Source organism: Oncorhynchus mykiss, chromosome 9, assembly GCF_013265735.2.
Source record: "Oncorhynchus mykiss isolate Arlee chromosome 9, USDA_OmykA_1.1, whole genome shotgun sequence".
In the NCBI taxonomy this organism is placed as follows: Eukaryota; Metazoa; Chordata; class Actinopteri; order Salmoniformes; family Salmonidae; genus Oncorhynchus; species Oncorhynchus mykiss.
The window spans coordinates 49,195,425-49,215,159 of record NC_048573.1 but is presented as its reverse complement, the minus strand read 5'-3'; positions in this window follow the sequence as shown (position 1 = coordinate 49,215,159).

Sequence of the window (19,735 nt, the reverse complement as noted above, 5' to 3'; positions counted from 1 at the left end):
AAACTTTCGCCCCATTTTATCGGCCCTTTCCCCATCTCCATGATTCTCTGCTGCTTGTCTTCTGTTGCCCCATACCCTCCGTATACATCCCACCTTTCATGTGTCTAGGATTAAACCTATGTCTCACAGCCCTTTGTCTCCTGTTTCTTAACCTGAGCCGCCTGCCGTTCTGTACCTTTCGGACTCTGCTCTGAGTTACTGACCTCTGCCTGTCCTTGACCTGTTGTTTGCCTGTCCCCTGTTTTTGTAATAAACGTTTGTTACCTCAAACTGTCTGCATCTGGGTCTTCTCCTAGTGGATGGGTTTTACATGGGACCCAAGAGGGTTCTACCTGGAATCAAAAGGGTTCTACATTGAACCCCAAACATTTTTCAAATAGGTTATCTTATGGGGACAGCTGAAGAACCCTTTTAGGTTCTAGATAGCACCTTTTTTTCTGAGAGTATATGCAAAGGAGATGTGTGAGGCAAATGGTGGCCACACCAGATACTGACTGGTTTTCTGATCCATGACCCTACTTTTTTTTATAAGGTATCTGTGACAAACAGATACATATCTGTATTCCCAGTCATATGAAATCCATAGATTAGGGCCTAATTAATTTCCTTTTATGAACTGCAACTCAGTAAAATCATTGAAATTGTTGCATGTTGTGTTTATATTTTTGTTCAGTATGTAAAAATAAAAACAACATTTACATATAGACTATATGTGTTTTTAACAAGCACCACAGATGTGGGTAAAGTGAAGCAGTGTTTTGTGCTTATACAGGTACTTTACATGCCGGAACTCCTACTTTTTATATGTGACAGAATGATGGGGAATTATACAGGAGCCAGGGCTGTCTGTCTGCAGACGAAACCTGGGCAGGCACACTCTGCTGAGCTCTACTGCTACTCAGTAGAATACCTTACCTGGAGCCATACCACCTGCATACACGCAGCATCTCAGCTCCTATTACAACTAGGAGAAGAAATATACTGAACGCAAGACACTCACATGGTTGCGTATTCTGAGGACAACAACACCGATACAATTCAATTAAAAACAAGGACATTCGATTATGAAATGTTATATACTGGAGAGAAAAACCCTTGAGGCCATCAAGTGTGTCAAGTCTAACACTGTCATTAATTAAATGAATTTCCTAATTCTCATTGATGAAGTTCTTTGAATGAAAACAACTACAGCAACTACAGTCGACTCGTTAATGGCCAAAATGTCCAGATATGACATTCTGCCCTCCCCATCCCCTGGTCCTGGCCATGCTCCCCGGCCCGACCATCTGCTGTGGGAGCAGTGAGTCGTGTAGAGGGGCCATGGAGGCTGACAGCACAGCCAGGTAGTGGAGCCATGATGACATCCAACATCCCCATACCTTTGATAGGAGGTCACCAGGGGTTTAGATAGAAAGGGGGAGATGGAGAATAGAGGAACAGAAGGAATTACATGTCAGGAAACATATGCTGGACTTTGGTTTGAGGCAGTTCTGGGAGACGCACAAGTAAGACCCATCTGGCCCTGTGTGCCTCCATTTACATCCATGTCTGTGTGCAATGGGGCATGACACACATACACGCATACACACGCAAGCACGCGCATGCATGCACAGACACACACACATCTTCTATCTCATACAAGCACTCACTAAGATGCAATATTAGATGCTTGGCACGTGTTATGGTTGGCCACTGGGGAAATGTTCACCATTCTCTCCGACTCCCAATGCAGTGTTGTTTAAAACCCAGGGATAGTTGGATTTAAGCTCCTGACCATTAAGCCCAAATGGATGTGTGAACACGCCTCCTCTGCTAGTTTACATAATCCCTTTATGAATAAACATTTACACTGAAGTCTCTCAACTGCCGAAAACATTCTCTATTCAGGAGATGATAAATATTCATTCGTACTCTCAGCTCTCTCTCTCTCTCTCATAATCTTCCCACTTAGTTTGACTATGCATGGCATTTTAAATGAGGGGAAGCCCAGCTTCTTACTTAACACATGCTCTAGTTATTATGAAGCACTAGTGATGACATGAGGCCTACAGATTGATAAGATGAACCTCCTCTGACATGGAATTAACACAAGATGCTGAGTTACTCTCTTCAACGTAAAGATATCCCTCTTCAATGTAAAGATATCCCTCTTCAATATAAAGATATCCCTCTTCAATGTAAAGATATCCCTCTTCAATGTAAAAATATCCTTCTTCAATGTAAAAATATCCCTTTTCAATGTAAAGATATCCTTCTTAAATGTAAAAATATCCCTCTTCAATGTAAAAATATCCTTCTTCAATGTAAAAATATCTCTCTTCAATGTAAAGATATCCCTCTTCAATGTAAAGATATCCCTCTTCAATGTAAAGATATCCCTCTTCAATGTAAAGATATCCCTCTTCAATGTAAAGATATCCCAGAGGACTATGATACAGGGAGGTGGGGGGGGGGGGGGGGGGGGGGGTTGAGCTGTCAGAGGGAACAAAACAGACAACCCACCCCTGTATTGTTTTAATTACATACTCTCTCTCTCTCTCTCTCTCTCCACCCCCCCTCTCTCTCTCTCTCTCTCTTAAACTCAAACACACACACACAGGTACACACTCATGCACACATACAAGTGAACACACAAACACACACACACACCCACACTGTTCACTTCCCCCTATTCCTCCTGCTCCCCACTCCTCCACCAGTGCCAGACAGGACTCCTGCTTTGGCAGTCACCTCCTCCAACCCCCTGCCTTGTTCTAATGTATAAATGCAACATGCTATCAGAGCAATCTGTCACTGAAACATCCTCACCAATCTCCCCCCTCCCGTCTTTGAACAAATCCATCACTGAAACGGATGAACCATCCTAGTGTGTGCGCCTCGCATGGATGCCGCCGCCATAGTGATGTTGTTCAAGGTTAATGCACCTGGGGGGAGAGGGGAAAGGGAATAACAGAGGAACAAAGCTTCTCTATAGCACATTTTAAGCAGTTAATGGTGTGGTGTTACGTGCTTCATCAAGTGGAAAACGCATTAAAAGCTTCAAGTTGGCATCTGAATTGTCTCATTTGTAACTAGCTACAGTGCTGATGTCCAGAGTGAGAGAGAGAATAGTGAAAATTGACAAACACAGCAATAGCCAGAACTATCTCTCTATGCCCAGGAAGCGATGACCATTACAACGTCACAAGCAGCATTTAACCTGTCAGAGAAAGGGTGCCTCAGCCTTTTTCTGAAGTTGACATCCAATGCCTGTCTTAAGTTCCAACTTCTAACTGTGCCGAAGGGTGCCAAGTTCCCATGTAAAGACTGACACTACAGAGCAGCAGAGATTAATTGAGATTAGATGTGTATCTGGAACATATATTTCTTCTCTTCTCTTCTGGCTGTTATTGCGGCAGGCAGGCAGTTTGAAGGACAGCCACGGAGCCTGAACCAGGGCTTGGTGGCTGTCTGTGTGAGAGCAGAGGATTTGAATAACAGCCCTCTCTCCTTTTGACTGCCACATGGCTGCTGTCTAACTGCTGTCACAATGCCAATGTTGACAACTCTATCATAGTGTGGTTAACATATTTTCTCTTTTTTTCACTCTCACTGTCTCATCATAGGTATAGTTTTTCGTGAGCATCTCTGTTAAATCTCGCTTGTCTTCTCAGAAAATGATTGTGCCAGCCTAGAATCTGAGCCAAGAGCTACATGCAAACAGTCTAAGCTCTCCCCCTTCAAATAGCATGGGGGACAGCCAAGCTGACAAAAAAAAGAAACAAAAAAATAAAGTAAACTTAGAGTTTTATAAACTGCACGGTCATTTTACGTACTGTGCCTTCAGAAAGTCATAACCCTTGACATTTTGTTGTGTTACAGCCTGAATTCAAAATGGAATAAATAAAAACAGATTCTCAGACATCTACACACAATACCCCATAAAGACAAAGTGAAAACATGTTTTTAGAAATGTTGGGAAATATCTTGAAATACAAAAATATCAAATTTAGATAAGTATTCAAACCCCTGAGTCAGTACTTTGTATAAGCACATTTGGCAGAGATTACAGCTGTGAGGCTATCTGGGTAAGTCTCTCAGGGCTTTCCACACCTGGATTGTGCAACACTTGCCCATTATTCTTTTCAAAATTATTCAAGCTCTGTCAAATTGGTTGTTAATCATTGCTAGACAACCATCTTCAAGTCTTGCCATAGATTTTCAAGCCGATTAAGTCAAAACTGTAACTCAACCACTCAGAAACATTCACTGCCTTCTTGGTGAGAAACTCCAGTGTAGATTTGGCTTGTGTTTTGGGTTATTGTCCTGCTGAAAGGTGAATTAATCTCCCAGTGTCTAGTGGAAAGCAGACAACCAGGTTTTCCTCTAGGATATTGCCTGTGATTAGCTCCATTCCATGTATTTTTTATCCTGAAAAATTCCCCAGTCCTTAATGATTACAAGCATACCCATAGCATGATGCAGCCACCACTATGCTTGAAAATATGGAGAGTGGTACTCAGTATTGTGTTGTATTGGACTTGCCCCTAACATCACACTTTGTATCCAGTTCATTTGTGGAGTAACTACAATGTTGTTGATCCATCCTCAGTTTTCTCCCATCACAGCCATTAAACTGTAACTGTTTTAAAGTCACCATTGATCTCATGGTTTCCTTCCTCTCCGGCAACTGAGTTAGGAAGGACGCCTATATATTTGTAGTGACTAGGTGTATTGATACCATCAAAAGTGTAATTAATAACTTTGCCGTGCTCAAAGGAATATTCAGTGTCTGTTTTTTTACCCATCTACCAATAGGCATTGGAAAACCTCCCTGGTCTTTGTGGTTGAATCTGTGTTTAAAATTCACAATATGGGGTATTGTGGTTAGGCCGGTGACACAAAAAAAACATAACAAACTGTGGAAAGTCAAGGTGTGTGAATACTTTCTGAAAGCACTGTACATATGGATCCTGTAAATCTTAGAAGATACTGACCGTAATATGATGGAAATTAGGGCTATTCAATACGGCCAAAATGGACAGATTATTCATTTAGTGTCTGGTTCCAGTTGGCTTCAACACTGAGCTCCACGAATCCAATTTGAAGATATAAACTCTATTTCAGAGTTAAGCCTATAACCACCGTCCACATTGCAGCTTAATCTTTCAATGAATATTTTTGTCTCAGAGTGCGATGTGAGGAGTAAAGTTATAAACTTCTGTAGAGTCTGATATTGGTTTATCAGGAAGTCATATTGTGACCAAGAGTGAAGTGTTGGTATCCTAACTAGTTGGAACGTCACTAAAAGAAACAGAAGTAAAGTTATAAATATCTCCTCTGTCCACCTCTCATTCCCTCTCTCTTTTTCTTTGCGCATGTTTCAATTCACTGTCATGTTCTTTCTGCACCTCAACACAGTTCTGTACCACTCCCCATTCCGTTTCTTTTGACATTGGTTCCAGCGGATAGTCTTTCTGAAATAAAAAAACCAAAAACACATTTGTTAGAACTGTCAGAGCACAACGCCTTGACAAATAATCACATCAAACGCAATTACAACATGGTGCAGGAAGTGGCAAGGTTCACAGAGAATCTACAATATGATGGCAGCTCTCTTAACCAAGGATGTTTTTTTTTTTTACAGGCAGCCTGCTGCCAAACTTTCCCCACAGAGAGTCTAGAAAGGAATAACACTAACACAGGCATAGATGAAGAGATGGATACTGGTTGACAAAGGAAGTGCATATGACAGAGAGAGGAAAGGACTTTACCATATGGCACTTCTCTCTGTTTATTATTATACAAATATCTCCATAGTGATCTAAATCACTGCATTGTCTTCAACAACCCTCTGGGCAGAGGTACTGTATATGATCAAAATCTCAGTCCATAACCAGGCCTCCTCTGAGAGCCTCAGACCAGGCCTGTACAGTGTTAAGGCCATTCACAAGGCTTTTATAAGACTCTTAGAGCTCATTAGGACCTTAATGTTTATACACCCCTGTTTTCATGCCAACCACTTTGCCCGGGGAGCACTTTGGGGAGCGCTAATCGATAGAATAAGGAATCGCATCATAACCGAACCCCCTAATCAGAGGTAATGGAATTCCCTCTTAACGAATAATGAAGGGAGACATAGAGAAAGAGCATTTCGGTAAGGGCAATGTAAGTTCAAAGGCAAGAATAGGGAACAGAAGCCAAGAAAATGTTTATTACTGAGGGTACCCCATCTAAATGGTAAGACAAAGTATAGACAGAGGCAGAGCATCTACTTTTTGGTGAACATACACTACCGTTCAAAAGTTTGGGGTCACTTAGAAATGTCCTTGTTTTTGAAGGAAAAAACTTTTTTTTTTAAACTCCATTAAAATAACGTAAAATTGATCATAAATACAGTGTAGACATTGTTAATGTTGTAAATGACTATTGTAGCTGGAAACGGGAGATTTTTTATGAAATATCTACATAGGCATACAGAGGCCCATTATCAGCAACCATCACACCTGTGTTCCAATGGCAAGTTGTGTTAGCTAATCCAAGTTTATCATTTTAAAAGACTAATTAATCATTAGAAAACCCTTTTGCAATTATGTTAGCACAGCTGAAAACTGTTGTCCTGCTTAAAGAAGCAATTAAAGTGGCCTTCTTTAGACTAGTTGAGTATCTGGAGCATCAGCATTTGTGGGTTTGATTACAGGCTCAAAATGGCCAGAAATAAACTTGTCAGTCTATTCTTGTTCTTGTTCTGAGAATTGAAGGCCATTCCATGCGAGAAATTGCCAAGAAACTGAAGATCTCGTACAACGCTGTGTTCTACTCCCTTCACAGAACAGCGCAAACTGGTTCTGACCAGAATAGAAGAGTGGGAGGCCCCGGTGCAAAACACCAGTCTCAATGTCAACAGTGAAGTGGCGACTCTGGGATGCTGGCCTTCTAGGCAGAGTTGCAAAGAAAAGGCCATATCTCAGACTGGCCAATAAAAATAAAAAATTAAGATGGGCAAAATAAAAAGACACTGGACAGAGGAACTCTGCCTAGAAGGCCAGCATCCTGGAGTCGCTTCTTCATTGTTGACGTTGAGACTGGTGTTTTGCGTGTACTATTTAATGAAGCTGCCAGTTGAGGACTAGTGAGGCGTATGTTTCTCAAACTAGACACTCTAATGTATTTGTCCTCTTGCTCAGTTGTGCACCGGGGCCTCCCACTCTTTCTATTCTGGTCAGAACCAGTTTGCGCTGTTCTGTGAAGGGAGTAGAACACAGCGTTGTACGAGATCTTCAGTTTTGCGGGTATTATTTAATGAAGCTGGATTAGCTAACACAATGTGCCATTGGAGACCAGAAGTGATGGTTGCTGATAATGGGCCTCTGTATGCCTATGTAGATATTCCATTAAAAATCAGCCATTTCCAGCTACAATAGTCATTTTCAACATTAACAATGTCTACACTGTATTTCTGATTAATTTGATGTTATTTTAATGGACAAAAAATGCATTTTCTTTAAAAAACAATGACCCCAAACCTTTGAACGGTTGTGTATTTGTGAACATCTGCCAGTTAGCCAAACTAGAACGTATTCTAATGCAAAACAGCATCAGTTGAGACTTTATAAGTCAATGTGAGTGGTAAAACCTATTGGCACTTTAACGTCTCACTCTGACATGTGCTCTGTCTTGGTTCAGCAGCATTGTGGATGAGGGTTGACAACAGTATTTGGTATTCCACAGCACATGACTCATAGCCCCTCTGACGTTGGCTGTAATTGCTTTGTATTGATTCTCCTCCATACACCTTGCACATTTCCCTGCTTTGTTTTTTTTAAACTCGAGACTATGCCAAACATTCAAAGAGGTTTGGAAGGGGATCACAACTTCAAATCTGCTGCTAATAACCAATTACAGGTCTGGCACCAGAAAGATTATGTTATTATATCAACCTGACTGAGTCCAGGGGTGGAAGACCAGTCCAATCGAGCTCAGAACTCAACTTGCAAATTGATTCGAGACATTGATTGTTTTTTTTGGCAGAAACAAGAACGTTTTTATTACGAGTGAACTCTTAGTCAAATGAGACATGACCCTTTGTGTCATACACATCTCTGAGATGTAGCAGTGCAGGCCAAGGTAGGAAGCCGAGGTAAGGATAAGGACACACAGCAGGTTAACATCAATACCTCTCTGGAGGCTGAGATATGTGACCTTTATCTCCTGAACAGACTTTGTAACACTGAGTGCATCTCTCTGACAGAAGACAATGCCTATTGCAGCGGGCATTGATCCACTGACTGTGAGATGGTTTGTATGGAGGTGAGGGCTGGGACGTGATAACACATGTAGCCACTGGCAAAGACTCTGCTTGTTAAACAGGGGAGAAAGCCAGAGAGACAGAGAGCCTTTGAAAAGGGCATTGTCTCCTGAGTGAAGCTGCATGGGCTCTGTCAGAACTAACATGCCACATCCACATCACGCAAAGCCACACAGAGGCATCAGTATTCAGGGTCCATTGCACCCCCTTGCGCCCTCCGCTCCCCCTGAATCCCCTCCTGACTTCAGTAGCGGGCTGAGCACGCTGCCGGCGGGTGGATCAGCAGTGGCACTCATTACTTTGGTAATATTATCTTTTTCAGTTAACCTCGGGCATTTGTGGGCTTTGCCATCCTCACTCTGGGTTTGGCAGTGCCAGGACTGAATTAAGATGCGCTGTTCAGCCTCTGGACCTGGCGATGGAAACAAGACAAATGGGTCTGCAGGCATTCTGTGCTGCAGGACAAAACAAAAATATAATTGTTGTGTATTGACGTGGCGTACTGAGATAGGACGTCACCACGTCAGTAAAGGAATGTGGGTGATTACACGGATAGTGATGGAGTAAAGACATGCTGAAGTTTACCTCTGAGTCTGGTTGATTTCATTCAGTATAATATCTTAACTTAGCACGAGTTGTAAGTATAAGATTGAACAATAATCATATGACCTTTATTTCCCAAGGTGAGTTGACGTTCCTGTGTTTGTCATGACAACCGAAGACAGGGCACATACTGTGTAGAACAAATAGCACACAGGGCCAACACACACTGTGGGTCATCAAAAATCTGTTATTCTCCTTTGTTCGTCATGCTGATGAGGTTCTGGGGCACATTGCCCCTGTGACTCTGTCTGACCTGGCTAAATGAATGTCTCCTCTGGCTGAGGTTGGCAGTGGGCACTATGTTTAATGTGTTGAGGGAATATTAATACTACACTCACACGGACTGGCCTCTGTCTCTCAACAAGGTTTGCTGGATCTGTTCTAGGAACCCTGCAAGGTTCAACTTCTTAATGACCCAAATGTTAACGCGTTTTGAAATTCCAAAAAAAATAATTGCACCACGGTTTAGCAGATGAAACACAAGGTGTCATTTGCCTGCTGAATCATGATGTGGTTGTTCAGGAAGAGAGAAGTGCTACCAGTAAATGCATCCAATTAATTAGACAATTAAACTAATTGAGTTAATGCAGAGCTGTCAGGACTGGCTTTAGCGAGGCACGATTAAGCTAGGCTTCTGAATCTGCTCCTTTCACACAGAGAAAAAGAAGCAAAACTGTTTTTGTAAGCACACAGTCTTCGTGATTTACAGTGCTCCTAATACCATTAAGGGCCAGAGACCCTGTCAGAAACTGATATTTTACCTAATGGAGAGAGAAATTACAGCTGCTTACGCATACAGAGGTGCTAACTAATACATCTGGACTGATGGATCCAGGCTCACTGAGCTGGGGGAAATGGATGTGTGCACAAGGCAAATAAACAACCTGAAAATTGTCACACCTGGCTGAAACGTATATCGTACTTTCCTCACATACAACACTCATTTCAGTTCTTAACTCCATCTATTGTCCCTGACTTAGCCTGTTTACTTGCTTGTCCTTTCTATGACTGTCTGGCATATCTTTTTTAACAGGGTGTTTTAAAAGCTCTCCTCTCCAGTCGGGCCTAAGCTAACTGTCACCGTTCAGGTTGAAGGAAGCAGCAGGGACTTCCTCTGACGTTAACAATGAGGCCATCCTTTTACTATGCTGTAAACTCTGACAGCGAACACACCGTATCGACCACTGAGAGACAACGCTAACTGGACCGAAAACCACTTCCCCCCACTTAAAAGGGGTCCAAACTGCAGCTAGCCTATTCTTAAACCCCTGAATGATGACCGGTGTGGTGTTCTCATCGGGGTTGAAAACTGGGTTAATTACGAGATGGCATCCCCTCTGGAGAGGTACAGAGAAAGTTCAGCTCAACATTTATCAAAGTAGGCACTAACTCGCTGCGACAGGGACCATACAACACTTGCCAGATTGGGTCTGTAGGGAGATGACAGACAAAATGGGCCTATAAAATATTTGTCGGTGCCAGTTAGTGTTGAAGTCATTGTCTAAACATTTAGCTGTTGATTTACCCTAAAAAAGCCCTGGCATCCTCTTAATTTAAAACCAATGTGTTTCATTCAGTCCTCTTAACACTAGAAGCCCTGAGCCAGTCATTTTGACACATTTACATTTAAAATGGAAATATCACTGCAATTTTTCCAGTCAATAAATCCATTTAACACACATGTTGTTAGAATTCCAATATCACAAACATAATGTGTTATTATACTGAATACAAATATAAACGCAACATGCAACAATTCCAATGATTTTACTGAGTTACAGTTCATATAAGTTAATCCGTCAATTAAAATAAATGAATAAGGCCCTAATCTATGGATTTCACATGACTGGGAATACAGCAATGCTGTATCTATTTGTCACAGATACTTTAGGGGGCGTGGATCAGAAAACCAGTCAGTATCTGGTGTGACCACCATTTGCATCATGCAGTGCAACATATCTCCTTCACATAGAGTTGATCAAACAATCTGGTTGATTGTGGCCTGTGGAATGTTTTACTCCTCTTAAAAAGCTGTGCGAGGTTGCTGGTTTCGGCAGGAACTGGAACACGCTGTTATACAAACTTGCTCAATGGTGAGTATGCAGGCCATCTGGTGAGTATGCAGGCCATCTGGTGAGTATGCAGGTCATCTGGTGAGTATGCAGGTCATCTGTCGAGTATGCAGGTCATCTGGTGAGTATGCAGGTCATCTGGTGAGTATGCAGGCCATCTAGTGATTATGCAGGTCATCTGGTGAGTATGCAGGTCATCTGTCGAGTATGCAGGTCATCTGGTGAGTATGCAGGTCATCTGGTGAGTATGCAGGCCATCTGGTGAGTATGCAGGCCATCTGGTGAGTATGCAGGCCATCTAGTGAGTATGCAGGCCATCTGGTGAGTATGCAGGCCATCTGGTGAGTATGCAGGCCATCTAGTGAGTATGCAGGTCATCTGGTGAGTATGCAGGTCATCTGGTGAGTATGCAGGCCATCTAGTGAGTATGCAGGTCATCTGGTGAGTATGCAGGCCATCTGGTGAGTATGCAGGCCATCTGGTGAGTATGCAGGTCATCTGGTGAGTATGCAGGTCATCTGGTGAGTATGAAGGTCATCTGGTGAGTATGCAGGTCATCTGGTGAGTATGCAGGTCATCTGGTGAGTATGCAGGTCATCTGGTGAGTATGCAGGCCATCTAGTGAGTATGCAGGTCATCTAGTGAGTATGCAGGTCATCTGGTGAGTATGCAGGTCATCTGGTGAGTATACAGGTCATCTGGTGAGTATGCAGGCCATCTGGTGAGTTTGCAGGCCATCTGGTGAGTTTGCAGGCCATCTGGTGAGTATGCAGGTCATCTGGTGAGTATGCAGATCATCTGGTGAGTATGCAGGTCATCTGGTGAGTATGCAGGTCATCTGGTGAGTATGCAGGTCATCTGGTGAGTATGCAGGTCATCTGGTGAGTATGCAGGCCATCTAGTGAGTATGCAGGTCATCTGGTGAGTATGCAGGTCATCTGGTGAGTATGCAGGCCATCTAGTGAGTATGCAGGTCATCTGGTGAGTATACAGGTCATCTGGTGAGTATGCAGGCCATCTGGTGAGTTTGCAGGCCATCTGGTGAGTATGCAGGTCATCTGGTGAGTATGCAGATCATCTGGTGAGTATGCAGGTCATCTGGTGAGTATGCAGGCCATGGAAGAACTCTGACATGTTCAGCTTCCAGGAACTGTGTACAGATCCTTGCGACATGGGGCTGTGCATTATCATGCTGAAACATGAGGTGATGACACGACAATGGGCCTCAGTATCTCGTCACGGTATCTCTTTGCATTCAAATTGCCATCGATAAAATGCAATTGTGTTCATTGTCCGTAGCTTATGCCTGCCCATACCATAACCTCACCACCACCATGGGGCACTCTGTTCACAACGTTGACATCAGCAAGCCGCTCGCCACACGACGCCATACACGTGGTCTGCGGTTGCGAGGCCTGTTGGGCATACTGCCAAATTCTCTAAAGCAATGTTGTAGCGGTTTATGGTAGAGAAATTAACATTCAATTCTCTGGCAACAGCTCTGTTGGACATTCCTGCAGTCAGCACATAGTGTAATGTTCATGCTGTTTACTTATCTTCTTGATATGCCACACCTGTCAGGTTGATGGATTCTTTTGGCAAAGGAGAAATGCTCACTTACAGAGATGTAAACAAATTTGTGCACAAAATGTTCCAAGAATAACCGCTGTGCCTTTGCGCTCCAGACGTGAGCACTCAGCAGGAGATCGCCTACAGTAACATAAACAAACAAAAATGCTATTGTGTTCTTTGAAAAACATAAACCAAAAGATTAGTTTTCCGATAGCATATATGAAATCCAATGTATTTATTACACTGTTAGAATGTTGCAGTTAAAATGGCTGCTCATTGGTGTGGTAAGGGGGTAGCTAGGCCCGGCAGTTTAAGTGTTACAGATTCTTTTGCATTGCATCTACTGCTTCCATGGACTCCACACTGGCTTGCCAAATGCTGCTGTTCACATGTCTAGACTAACTCAGGGCCTCATGCATAGCCCAAGCTTTGGAGCATTTATCTTCCTTACAGGAGTCGACCAAAATGCTCACGACAAGCAGACTTTAATACGCTCTTTGAATAATTCATTTCTTACACTCAATTATTTACTGTTCTCAGTTACATTAGGAGAGTTTGGTAGAATCAGAAACAGGCGATGTGATATCTGACTATATACTTGACCTAGATCATAGACCATCCAAGATACATGACTTTCATTGTTGTTATAACTGAAAAGTATAGCCATATGAACCTTGCTTAAACACTACAGCAGTCCCACACCACCATTGCTCCCTGTCTCAGCAATGGTGGCAAGCTTACAATGAAACACTGCCTATATATTCTCACAAAGGCCTGTTTTCTAGTGGGATAGAGAGCAATGACATATAGTCCAATAGTGTCAAATCGAAAGCACATGTAATGACACTACACAATACCGTCAATCCAGAGGTGTTAGATGGCCATGGGGCATGAAAGGGAGATCAGAGAATGGGGCTTATTGATGTGACTATGCCATTATGCTTTGAACATTGACACAATAGAAGTCACAGTCACAGTGGGTCGACAAGGCTTCCTCCACTTCAAAAGCAATCTCGTTCCTCTAAATGTCAAAGATGACAGACACACACAACACACACATACCCAGAGAGAGCGATAGAGAGAGAGAGAGAGAGAGAGAGAGAGAGAGACACCGAGCGAGAAAGAGAAAGAGAGAGAGAGATGAAAAAGTGGACATTCATTCAGAAGTGACCTCAAACCTGATCAATTGAGATTTCTGTGGATTGGAAAACAGCTCTGGATGCATTTTATACATTTATATTGGGCCGCTAGCATACCACTGTGGGATTCTATCCCTCTAGCATACCACTGTGGGATTCTATCCCTCTAGCATACCACTATGGGATTCTATCCCTCTAGCATACCACTATACAACCAATAGAACAGTCCAGTCCAGTCCTACCACCCCTCAACATTCCATTCGAAGCTGCTTTTCTATTCATGGGTTGCACCGCCGCCACTCGTCGCATTGCTGCCATTGTTATCAACGTTCTACAGACACCGCAGCCATATTGATGCCCAAAAGTAGGCTGATGGCCAATCATTCTGAACGGGGGCTAATGACTGTTATGTCTAAATTACACTACACTAACAAAAGGTGCTATCTAGAACCTAAAAGGTTTCTTCGGCTGTACCCATAAGAGAACCCTTTGAAGAATCCTTTTTGGTTCCAGGTAGAACTATTTTGGTTCCAGCTAGAACCTTTTGAGTTCCATGTAGAACCCTTTCCACAAAGGAGTCTACATGGAACCCAAAAGAGTTCTACCTGGAACCAAAAAGGGTTCTCCTATGGGGATAGCGGAAATAACCTTTTTTTCTAAGAGTGGATTGGAAATACGGTGACATTGCTAAAGTAGGCAAATAATTAGTAGGAAACAATTTTGCCATCATTATGATGTGGACAAATTTCCTTTAGAGAGACAGCAATGTTGCCAATAGCTAGCAAAGTTAGTCAAAAATAGTTATCAATTCTAACGTTAGCTAGCTCAAATGTAATGCTGTCCCCTCAATCTTAGCTAGCTTAGCTAAATCAATCTGGTGACATCACAAGGATGACAAAAGGCTTTCCTAAATATTATTTGCCTCCTTCTGATATGCCATCGTTTCTAAGCCATTGTGACGAATTTTTTGATTAAATGTTCTTCAGCATCAGTCCAAAATTGAATATTCAAATCAACATTGTGACGAAACATGCAACCAATGAATAGGCATTAAAGAACATGATTCATGAGCAACAAAGACAAGAAGCTCTGACAATGGACCTGACGGTTTCATTTATGGAACTAAGCGAGGCTCACTTGGCTGGGTCGTGTCTGGCATTCTAACACACCAGCCTTAATTATTTCACTTATCATTTAAAGACAGCTCTGGGCTGCTTGGCTATTTACACAATCCAGTAGAGAAAGAGAATGCATATATTACAATAGTGTTTCAGTGGCAAACTTATTTCAAACATGATTAAACAAACCATCCATGTGGGATGTTGAGGAACACTTAATGAATGCAGGGACAGGGCTCTGTTATTGTCTCCCCAGAAAGATCTATATCTGTATTCTCCTAAAAAACATTCAGAAATACCCCAGAGTCATTCTCAAATCTAGCTATGGTGAAAGTGGTAATGTGGCAGTTTGATGGAGTCAAATAATGCCAGTTCTAAATACTTCACTATTAACTACTCTAGCCGGACATGGACCATTCTCCTCACACTTCTGCTATGCTATGTAACACCAGCCCCCTGATTCCCCCCCAGCCTAAACTCACAGTGCAGGACAGACTGGCTTGTGCCCCAGACCTGCCCTAACCAGTAGCCTTGCCCATAAACAGCCAGAGTGACTCAGGTGCCAGACAGTTCTGAGCAACCAGTGAGAAAGAGACTGGCGCCTCCGTCTCAACACAGAACACACTATTATGGACTGTGTGTGTGTGTGTGTGTGTGTGTGTGTGTGTGTGTGTGTGTGTGTGTGTGTGGACCAGCTCAATTAAATGTAATCCAACAATAAGTTACGCTTTATTAAGTTATGTACTCTCACTAACAGATTTGACTTTCTAAATAGCTTTCAAAGTTCAACTGCTGTGCTTTCTATACCGAGATACACACATGTATAAATGCTGTCTCGATTAAATATGTAAAAAAGATGAGGACTTTATTTGCCTTTTACCCTCAAAGGCAAAACAAATGCTAGTGCCCTCTGATGTCTCTTTTAAAACAGCCAAGAGAAAATGAAACATTTAAACTAAGAAAAAAGCACAAGATCACAGAATTTGGGATTCTAAAAAGTTTAACATTTCATTTCTTGAGAGGACATTCAAATCAAATGCACATCAAGTTAGTATTCAAAATTTGTGCATGCAAAGGGAAATATGCTGACTTAATTCTGAGTGAAACAAGTTAGGGCGGAAGTTCAGCTTTATAGCGTGATTGAAATTTAAAGACAATTTCACACATTAGGGGAGACTACATTCACGGTTAACACTGCATATGTCGGCTCAATCAGAAATTATCTATCAATTTCTATTCGCGCAATCTGTAATGCTTCAGCGATATAGATTGAATAGAGTCCTTATACTATGTTTATGAAGCATAAGAATGTGGGAGTCATTGACTGTCAGAGAATTGCCACAGAGGTTTTCAATATCAATAAATATCATTGTTAATTATCATTTTAAACCCCTTTCTCTGAGTAATAATCTTGTCACAAGCTTCCCCAGAACCAAAGAGTAAGGGAGATTAAGAGGGAGAGTAGGTCTCTCAGGAGGATCATGCATGTTTTAATGGACAGTGTGTTGGAGTTCCTTGTACACTGCAATTCATTATTTAATAAATAAGGCATGAGTTAACTGATCGTGGTTAATATGCTCTCAACACACATTCCGTTCTGAGAGATTGGCCAGGGCAGGTCTGTCCTCTTGTGCACTGATGATAGAATTAAAATAATATTTCAAAAGTCCCTTATTCAGAGAGCCATCTCCTCCAGCATCCTGTGTTCTTTTTATTGTTCACTCTCAACAGATCCAAGTTTCCTGCCAACGTGTGTTCACTGATTTATTTCATTATAAAAAAATTTTGGGGATGGCCTTCCTACAAGCTTCCTAGAGAGAGAGCTCTGAGTCTGAATGACATCTTTAATGGCCAAACTGCTGGCCCTCTGGAGTGGAAAGAGAGAGAGCGAGAAATAAAGAGAGAGACTTTTAGTCACCAGTTTTAAGTGACATGGCCACACCAACAGAAATGTTTTCTGGCTGCTCTATCCGTGCCTGCTGCTGCCACCAGTACCTACTACCCACTCCAACCTGACAGCCATAAAGAGAAGCGGACAGCGTGCCAGCAAGGAGACCTGTAAAATTGGACTGAAAACAAATTTGCCCCATGACTGGGTTGCTTATGAGCAAAGCAAAAAAAATTAGAAAAGCAACAAAATAAATCATCAAAGCCAGGAGCTGTAGCATTTAGGCTAATTACTATTGCAACAAGCCAGAAGATAGAACACAGCGTTCGATGGGTAGGAACATGAATGCAGTCTTCTGACCAGAGGGATATTATTTAATTCCTGTGTAGTACAGTCTGCTGTGTTTTAAATTACCTCCAGTCAATCTCAGAAGACGGAGAGGCAGGACAAGGTCACTGGGCATAAAGACTGGTTGTCAGATTAGGACTCCATTAATGTGCCTAACTGTCTTTTCCCAGGAGAGGTCCGAGACTGTATCATGTTTCAGGCGTCAGAGCCAACCCATAACCAACCCATAACCAACCCATAACCAATCTTCACAATGATTTACATTATGGTTTAACGTGTTTGTGTGAAAAAAATGAATAGCTTTTTATTCCAATCTCCTGCCATGATCCACTCTTATGCCCATCTCTGTCTTGCAGCAACAGATCCTTGGCGTTGTCTAAAGAAATGTGTTAATGACCGTAAACAGTGTTATCTCAACAGTTATTAATGATATTGATTTTCTTAGAAGCGGTTTGACACGAGAGAAAAGTGCATGAACCACAAATGCCATTAAAGAGTAACTGAAGGCAATACACAACTTCTCTGGTACGGCCTATGTGGCATCAATACTAGACAGTAAGTTCAGACCCCTTTACGGTTCTGGCTCCATCTGTCTTTCCATGCACAGTACTGAATGACTGAAGCCCAGTTCCAATTTTGTCAGCAGAGAGATACAGTCTGTCCAACCAGATAACTGCTGCCTCCTCTCCTAGTCTTACTCAGAGAGAAGAGCACACTCGTGTTCTTTGTCTGTAGAGTAATTCTTACAAGAACTGCACAACATAAATATACCCTACAACATCTGTTCCGTCTTTGTGTGTGTGTGGTGGCAGAGTGCTGGTATGGTAATGGAAACGGTGTGGTGGTGGTGTATGTGGTGTGTGAGCTCATCGGCTAGCTGGAAGGGGTGGTGTGTGTGCGGGCTAGCATATAGTGCAGCAACAAAGGCTCTCTACTTCTGGCAGTCTTATGCCATCTTCTCCACTGATCTATTGAATAGATCAGAACTATGAATCAACACATATTGAATCATGTAGTAACCATGTTATATTTGAGATTCTTCAAAGTAGCCACCCTTTGCCTTGATGACAGCTTTGCACACTCTTGGCATTCTCTCAATCAGCTTCACCTGGAATGCTTTTCCAACAGTTTTGAATGAGTTCCCACATATGCTGAGCACTTGTTGGCTGCTTTTTCTTCACTCTGCGGTCGAACTGATGCAGTCGAACTGATGTCATCTGATGCAGCACTTCATCACTCTCCTTCTTGGCTACTTTGAAGAATCTCAAATATAAAATATATTTTGATTGGTTTAACACTACAGGATTCCATATGTGTTATTTTAAAGTTTTGATTTCTTCACTATTATTTGACAATGTAGAAAATAGTAAAAATAAAGAAAAACCCTTGAATGAGTAGGTGTGTTCAAACCTTTGACTGGTACTGTAGGTTTTTCAAACATTTTCCATTCTAAACATTAGGAATAAGCACACATATGGAAAACTGGTCTTGAAAAACTACTTGTAGAAAAACTATTTTATATAAAATTCAACATTAATTTTGTTTAGCATATTTAATAATCTCAACCAATGTCATTTAGTAACATGATCATGTGGTTTTCTACCAGGAATCAAGGTCAGACCCAGATGCAGACTGTAACAATGTTTGTTATAGCAACAGGGGAAGGCAACGACAGGTCAAGGCATGCAGGGGTCGATAATCCAGAGTATAGGGGCAAAGGTACAGGATGGCAGGCTCAGGGTCAGGTCAGGCAGAGGTTGGTAATCCAGAGGTGGGGAAAAGATACAGGACAGCAGGTGGACTCAGGGTCAGGACAGGCAGGGTAGTCAGGCAGGCAGGCTCAGAGACAGAACAGGCAAGGGTCAAAACCAGGGGGGTGGGGGCGAAAAAAAAGCAGGAGCTGAGAAAAATGCTGGTTGGCTTGACAAACAAGACGAACTGGCAATGGACAAACAGAGAACACAGGTATAAATACACAGGGGATAATAATAGGTAATAATAATAGGTAAGATGGGCGACACCTGGAGGGGGGTGGAGACAATTACAAGGACACGTGAAACAGATTAGGGTGTGACAAACCATCGTAGGCCACTAAAAGCATTGTTGCACAAAGGCCAGGCTCCGATGGAAGCTTAGGTGGAAAGCAAGCCTGGAGGAATGGGCCCACTCCAGAACCGCAGAGCGGACAGCGTCAGGCACAAACTGTCATGTATTATCATATTATGTCTTGTTCCTGTTCTTTCTCTTCACTCCGTCTCCCTCTGCTGGTCGTATTAGGTTACCTTCTCTTCCTCTCCTTCCCCCAGCTGTTCCTCATCTTCTCTAACTACCTCGTTCACCCTTTTCCCACCTGTTCCTTTTTTCCCTCTGATTAGGTCTCTATTTCTCTCTCTGTTCCTGCTTCTGTCTTTGTCAGATTCTCGTTTGAGTTTCTCATGCCAGAACCAAACTATCGTCTTGTTTGCTTCACCCTTGTCCTGTCCTGTCGGAATCTGCCTGTTCATCTGATGCTACGTGTGATCAGGTACCTCTGTCCTCTACGACCCGCGCCTACCCACAGAGACCAGCAGTCTGTCGCCGCTAACCCAGCTATTCTCCTCTGCTGCTAAGAAGGGGACTCTAACCCAGCTATTCTCCTCTGCTGCTAAGAAGGGGGACTCTTCTGTAAATATCAGAAGGACTTTATGATTAATTTGTCGCCCTCTCTG